This window comes from Montipora capricornis, chromosome 12 (genome assembly GCF_036669925.1).
Source record: "Montipora capricornis isolate CH-2021 chromosome 12, ASM3666992v2, whole genome shotgun sequence".
NCBI lineage: Eukaryota > Metazoa > Cnidaria > Anthozoa > Scleractinia > Acroporidae > Montipora > Montipora capricornis.
The window spans coordinates 992,963-1,000,462 of record NC_090894.1 but is presented as its reverse complement, the minus strand read 5'-3'; the positions used below and the strand labels follow the sequence as shown (position 1 = coordinate 1,000,462).

Here is a 7,500-nt window from a genome sequence, read left to right as displayed (position 1 = left end):
TGGCCTTTCCCTCTTACTTGCTTTCTCTGTGAAACTGCTAGCGAGAATTCAAGTTCTAAATGACCTCCTTTAGAGAAGCAAGAAATGTCATCCTTCTGTGTTATGATCAAGGACTTATAAGTGACGTGGAATTTATGTTGCTTTATGATTCATACAAGCCTCATTTACCGTGCGATTTGAATCCAACATTTGAACTCGACGAAGTGGAGGATGATGAATGTGTAGCTGAATTTAGAGTTAGAAAACGAGATTTCCCTTTGCTTGCTGATGGTACATGGCAGATGTATGGAACAAAATATCGAACTCATTTAAGGCAAAGAAAAAAAAACAGTGTGGAGCGGGCCATTATATTTATAAAAGTACAAGCCATTAATTATCAAATTTTCTCCTATTAAAAGCAACTTTGAGATGAATTTCTGTTCTTAAATTTCAAAGATTTCGTTTCCATTGAAGGATTGATAGCAAAAGCCATTTTAGGGCTATTTCTGCACAAAACTACAAATGCACAGCATGACATTTTCGCTGGGAGTGATTCTTTACCTCGTTTACCCAGAGCAGACAGCAATCGCCAATTTTAAACTGGACATCATCAAATCCGGCGCTTCAGATATTCAAGTCTAGTTTAAAGAAACTTCAGTGACATTTAGCTTTATGTTCAATCCATTGCTTACAGTCATGATAACGGTTTTCGTTTTGCCTTTGGTTTGTTGACAGACGCGGCCATTTCCTGAGGTGCACGTAGAATTTTCAAGCTGAGATAACAGATAAAACACGTTACTCCTGGAAAGTCAGAAGCAATAAATAACTTCATGATAAAGTGAAAAACAATCTAGATGAGGTTTTGAAACCAATGCTTGAATCTGTACCTTGCTTAGTTTGCATTTTTGAGAGTTAAAATAGAATTTTCGGTCCTATGCTTCTGTTCCAAAGTGGTATATTTTTTAGGTCAACCATCCAGATACTAAGCCCACCAGACAGGGTTAACTTCAGTGAACGTTTGTATTACAAAGCTGTCAGACGCTCACGGTGCAGACTTAAACTTGTGGTGAAAAGAAGTTGTGAGGGAACTTGAAAATAATCAACATGTCAGCCTAGAAGCCAATGTTTCTCGATTCCCTTCTATTTTCTTCAATCTTTCTGGGTTTAGTACTTTGCTAGTAACCACATGTCTTCTCAGGGGCTATTTACCTAAGATTTCTACCATGGCACTACAATGATATATGACACCAAAACAATATCGTGTACTATTAGAGCTACATATTACGTAAAAACAACTTGAATCCCCTGGAAGACAAAATTCAGCTCAGTTGACAATATGGAATAAAGCGCTGTGTTACTGGATTACCACACGTACGCAATGCGTGCCTATTTTTTCTAAAGATGACAGGAATTTTTTTTCTTTCTGAAAAACGATTAATAGGCTGGTGGCCAGGTTTTTAAGCTCAGAAAAAAGATCTGTTTCGTCGTATGAAGGTGTGAGCCAAAGGGCCTCTGCTGGCACGACTTCTAGGTGACCTCTTAAAGGACCCCCGACTTGAAAACATTGATTGGAACGCTGCATTTCAATACCATCTAATTCAGTTCCTCCTGTTTTTGAGTAACACTTACCACAGGCAACCTGGTGTACGCCCATGGAGCGTCTAGTTTATTTTTTCGACTCCGTTTTTGGACTTTCGACTTTTACTGGGTTGCCAGTATAGCAATCCCAATATTTGTTGGTTTTTTAATTTATTTTTTTTGCCGTGTCATGAAAAGTCTTTCCTGTCCCTCCCCTGCTAAGTAGTGTCTTTGTGTGTAGAGTCCTCTGTGCGTATTTTGTTAGGTTTGAGGGGGGTCGGGGTAATGCATAGATTTCTCTGGTGGACACGAAGACATTTAATTAACCTGCAATGGCGCCGAAAGTCATTGTAATGCGAATGGCGTTTTAGTGCATATTTCAACAAAATATACCCTTATGGAGCTCAAGAATAAAAGCTCAATTGCATAAACAAGACAGGCGGTGGAAAAAAAATCTGGAATCTTAAAAGCGACGAGTAATGGACTTCGACAACAATCGTTCGCCCGTCGAGCCAAAATGAAAGTGAGCTTTATTTCAAACATTTTATCACGAGTATAGTGTTATGTACAATGCTGAAATCAAATGGAAAATTATCTGGTAACTTATGGGTTCAACAAAGACAGAGAACGAATCGAGCACCTTAAGTGGATCTGTGATTTCTGTTGTCTGGCATTCTTCTGCCAAGAATTATTTGAATTAAAGCTTGTGGACTATTTTGTGCTTCATTATTCAAGGAAAAGGTTCTTCAGGAAAGGGTTTGAACCTGAAATTTATTTTGCTGCCTGCATGGTAATTTGGCACGATTGAGTTTCATGTCTTCACGCACGCCATGAAATAGGAAGAGGTTTTGCCTCTAAGAGCAAATATGTTGTTTGTTTCAATAAAAGTTTCGCTGGAAGAGGTGGACCTTATGATTTTATCATGTGGTGAAATTTTATTCGAGCTTAACAAATTTGCATAAGTGCGTTGAAATATGATACGCGACGAGACAGGATTTTTTTCTCTCTGACAAATGATTAATAGGTAGCCAAGTTTTTAACCTCAGAAAAATCTCTTTTGTCATTATGGTGTAAAATGAAGTTTATTTGGGAAGCCGAAAATATTTCTTTAACTTCCTGGCTAATCCAATTTATTGCTACGACTTACTCGTGCGAAGATTGTTTACATGAAACGCCCCACGCTTTTTGCGAATTTTGAGTGTCCTGAAATTACATCATTTTCTTGACAGAGCTCCTTTACCACGAAGATTTTTCAGCAATGTATCACTTTACTCTCAACCCAAAAACAATCAGATAGTAAAAGACTTCATATTATTAACCATTTCTTTTGCTTTTGTGCTTGTCAGCGTTGTGATTTGCGATAATTCGCAAGTCTGTTTTCGTATCTCATAGATGTTTAGATTTTCAATTACATGGCCGCTTAACCTCGCGATTGTGTAAATAGTTGACCCTGAAGTCAAATTAGATATGTTTTTCAGGAACCCGACAGATGAAGTGTAAATATTAAGTTACCCAACGGAAGTTTCTTGGCTAAAAAGTACGTTGTTTTACTCTGAAAACGACGAACGATTAAAATTCTTTCCCGCAGTACATTCAGTTGACACAAGGTGATCACGTGTACCGTTATGGTTGCCTAGCACGTGATCGATTTCTTCCTTTTGACAGAACACCATGACCTTTTACTTCATTCATAAAAGTCAGAGACTGCAGAAATTTTCGTGTTTTTACGATCTATTGTCACTAATCTTTCGATGAGAATTTAATTCAGAGTTATACAAAAAAACTATGTTATTTTTTTCTTCATCTGTCTTTTGCCTTGTCTTTTACTTTTAACTCCCGGCTTTTACGGTACTTTTTGGTGCAAACGTAGAGCCAAAAAATGTTTTGACCTGGCAACTTCAAGACATGCATGACACGCAGGAAAACATAAGTCAGAGCAATTGCTAATTAGGCTTTTTGCCGACTATTTATTTAAAGAAGAAACGAGTGAATTTTACTCAAGAGCGTGTTTTGTTATCTGTAAACTGAATTTATTACCAAAGCTTAAACAACTAAAAGACCTCAAAATGGGACAGGATATTACAAAATAATTAAAAGTGTGAACGTTTGAGTAAAAGGGCCTCTGCCGGCACGACATCTGGGTGACCCCTCAAATGGTGTTAATCACTCCCGACTTGAAAAAATTAACTGGAATGCTGCAGTTCAATACCACACAATTCAGTGTCTTGTTTTTCTGCAACACGTACCACAGGCTACCCAGTTTACGCTTCACGGAAGCGTCCAGTGTCATTAGTATGATTTGCTCTGGCTGCGCATGCTTAAAATTTATCTGTCTCGTCAGGAGCCCATTACCCGGCCCTCCATCTTCCATATTAATCCTCTCAGTCAACCCTTTCCCGTATCTCTCTATTTTTAGAAGCACCTCGCAGGGGGGCTTTACTGAGTGTTTCCACACTAGCCAATCATAAGAGACCTATGGTCAGCCATTTATTACGTCACATACGTATGTGTTGTTTGGAACCACTTCACGTATGTTCTCAGTCACATATGGCGCATATGTCACATACGTCAAAATGTAGTAGTTCTAAACATAGAAAGATACGGCACAGGGTTGACTCAAGGGTAGAATACAGATGAAAGCTCCGGGTAATGGGCTCCTGGTCTCGTAGAAGGCAGCTCAAGTGGAATTGGAACTCGGTATCTCTTTCACCAGAGGCAATCGCGATGACCACTGAACCACGGAAGACTACGTGACAGACATGGGGGAAAATATGCTTCAAGAATTGTGTGCGTAACCGGAAACAAGTTTTTGTTTTTTCGTTGCATGCAATGCAATATCCGGTTATCGTATGACTCTGTAACAGATATCGTAATTTTATCGTATGACTCTGTAACAGATATCGTAATTTTATAATTTCCCCAGTATTGTTAAGAGAAAGTATTAACTATTTTTAAATATCATCGTGGAGACTTGCAAAGCATCTATTTTCCGGTTTTGATTGGAATCAATGTCGTTAACAACAGTTTTAAATGTAAACTCCACGATCGCACTTAACCCTATCATTGGGTCACCGAATGTGGACTGTGGACTACGGAATTGAAACTGGATATTTACCAAGATATCGTAACATTAAAAAAAAACCCACTGAATACTGTGAACTTAAAGGAAGTCGGCTAAAAATCTCTCGAACAACGTGTAGGCTACCCGTAGCCTCTTGCTTTTGAAAAGAGAATAAAATGTTCCGATAAAGAGCAATGGGTTGGCCGGTTTTAATTTTTGTTCTCTCCATTTGCAAATTGAAATGATAATATATCGGTGGAAACTATCAAAGTCGACACTGGTTCTTTTTTTAGCATTCTTATGCCTATGAACAACAAGAGGAGAGTGTTGTTCAACAAAAAAAAAAAGGCAAGGTGACACACCGTAACACCAACCCGGTGTCGAAGCAGCTGTCTATGGCTGACAATTGACCGGATGAAATGGTTGTGCGCATGAGAGATGTGTTGGCCGCATTGGGTTGCTGTTTTGATGTGTCACGTAGCTTTTTTGTTGTTCAAGAAGCGTTAAGCTGTCGCATACAAGAACAAACGCCACTCTGAAAGTAAATGGGATAATTTTAATATCTAGTTATTTACGGTAAATGAACGAGAAGAACAACCTGTCACATGTAAGTTTCAAGGTCGTTTTTTCTTAGTGCAAGATTTTTACGTTGATTTAACATACGCAAAAATACTTCTTAAGACAAGTCCTAGGTCACATGCATCGATCTTTTTGCGTACTTGCCTCAGTTTGGCAAACGGATGAAGACGGTAAAATCAAGATAATGTTAGCATTTATTCATGGGGAAGGAAGATAGAAGAATATGTAATCCCTGGTGTAAAAGGGAGGACAGTTTGTTGGTGGCTGTTTAGTGGCCAATCATTGTGCACGATACTAGACGTTTCGAAGTCACTATTTCAAACGCTGCTTTCACTCGAAATAGCACCACCTTCGACTTCCTCGGTTGCGCCTTTTTCGACACCTTTTAAGGGATTTTTAGTTACAGATGGATGAAAAAAGCCATAATATAACACCACGCAAACTAGACCGAGGAAAAACGCTCCCCACGATGTCGCCAACATAGTGATTTTGAATTCCGTATCAAATTTGGAATAAGAATACCACGTCTGAATTAAGACTAAATTTTCAACAAAGATCGCTATGTAATGGGGAATTCCCCAATTTCTAGTGTCTTTGCCCTCCAAAGGAAAGAAGCAAAATATGTTGACGCAAATGAAAGCGCATCTAAATAATTTGTCTCTAGCAGATCTGTGGGTGAAGAATTTATCAATTTGAGAACTTGTTAGGAAAAATGAAATTACGACGTGGAATCCAACAACTAAGAATACTAGACCTTTAAACTCGTTTGCAAAAAGGACAAGGGCTAGTAACCTTGCAACTAACATGAACAAGCGCCAAAAAAAAAAAGAAGAGAGATGCCCAAGAAACCCATTTCAATGAGACGCTATCTTCGTTTGAAAGGCGAATTTGAACGGCGAAATTCAGCAGGCTGTAGGAAAAGAGAAGCAGGGACTTGACGGCGTTTGCTCCCGCGAAGACATCAGAAGATGAGCTCCAGTCAAAAGAGCCTTTTTGCAGAAGAATATAGGACTGAAGAGCAACCTGTGAAGAAGAAACAAACTGATAAGTGATGGGATAGTTAGACAAGCGGGGAACTGGGTACGAATGTTTCGGTGTGTCTCTGGAGGGGAAGGTGGGCCATATCGGTTGTCACTGTCTTGAATTTTGCTAGTGTTGACAAGTGTTGATATGTGATGCTGAAAGAAACGGGTGAAAATTACTTGTTGTCCCTCTGGTTGTTGTAACAACAGATGAAGAAATTAGAGAAACCCTGAATTCCAAAAGAAAATAGACGCAGCGAGTCAAAGTTAAAGCGGATTCGAAGAGGAAGCTTCGTGCCAACAGACAACACCCCCCTTGTTTTCCTTTCATTTTGTTGGTGGGGAAAAATAGGATTGAGCAATTTTTAGAAAAGGTTAGTGCCACTTTTCTTCTTGAGGAGCATAGAGGAGACACGCAAGTGATTTTTACTGCCTGCATTGAAGAACAAATCAAGGAAAACCTAAAAGTGGGACATTCCGAAACACATGCCAAAACTGATTTGCAACTCATTTACTTCGTGAACTTCTAGAGATACATACACCTCCTAGCAGAAGTTTCCTTGGTTTTTCTCTTTAACGAGAAGAAAAGGAAACCGGGCTCTGCACGGATCTCCTCGATGCCATCCAGAGCTTTGGACGAATAATTAACTCTTAGACCCTATTTACACGGATTCGGACAAATTTGTGCACGGACAAAAACTTGCACGGTTCCACCTTGCGTTCACACGGGACCAGTGAAACTGGACGAATTTTCGAATGGCTAAGTGTGCAAGATTGGGACTTGAAAAAAGCAGGTTAACTTTTTGATCGGCACGGTTCTACTATGCGTACGGACTGGTGAAAAAACCCGAACCCCGCAAGGTTTTGCTTGGTTCACGTGGTTAAGGCATGGAATCTACTTATGTTTTTCGGTTGCTAAGCAAAAATGTTTCAAGGTGGCAATTTCTTACTTCCATAAAGTTACATTTCCCTCTGTTTAAAATCAAATTTGACAAAAACCAAAAGCACGATACTTTTTAGTTTGTTTAGGATTCTGTCTTTGTTGAAGCTTCCTGCCACCTTGGGGGAATTTGTTCTTGTTGTTATCAGGGTACTTTTCCAAAAACATTCTGGTTATGATTTCGTATTTGCTCCTCATTGTCTCCCAGTCAACTCGTTTGCCCGCTTTTCCGCCTTTGTGGTCTAAAACTACATACAACAACGCAGTTATTTATCTGTCCACATAAATTTTTTGTCTGCCGCCATATTTGATTTGCCACGTACTTCACCTAGCTACAACGT

General features: G+C 39.3%; 1 protein-coding gene across 3 annotated transcripts in view; it reads right to left on the bottom strand.

The window, feature by feature from the left end:
* Positions 1-5,164: 5,164 nt before the first annotated feature.
* The window catches only part of LOC138026837 (uncharacterized), a 43,420-nt gene continuing 41,084 nt past the window's right edge, over positions 5,165-7,500 (bottom strand). For all 3 annotated transcript variants that reach the window (XM_068874292.1, XM_068874291.1, XM_068874290.1), the window contains exon 5: positions 5,165-6,220. The gene's annotated coding sequence lies outside the window, so the exon portion shown is untranslated. The remainder of the gene's footprint in view (positions 6,221-7,500) is intronic.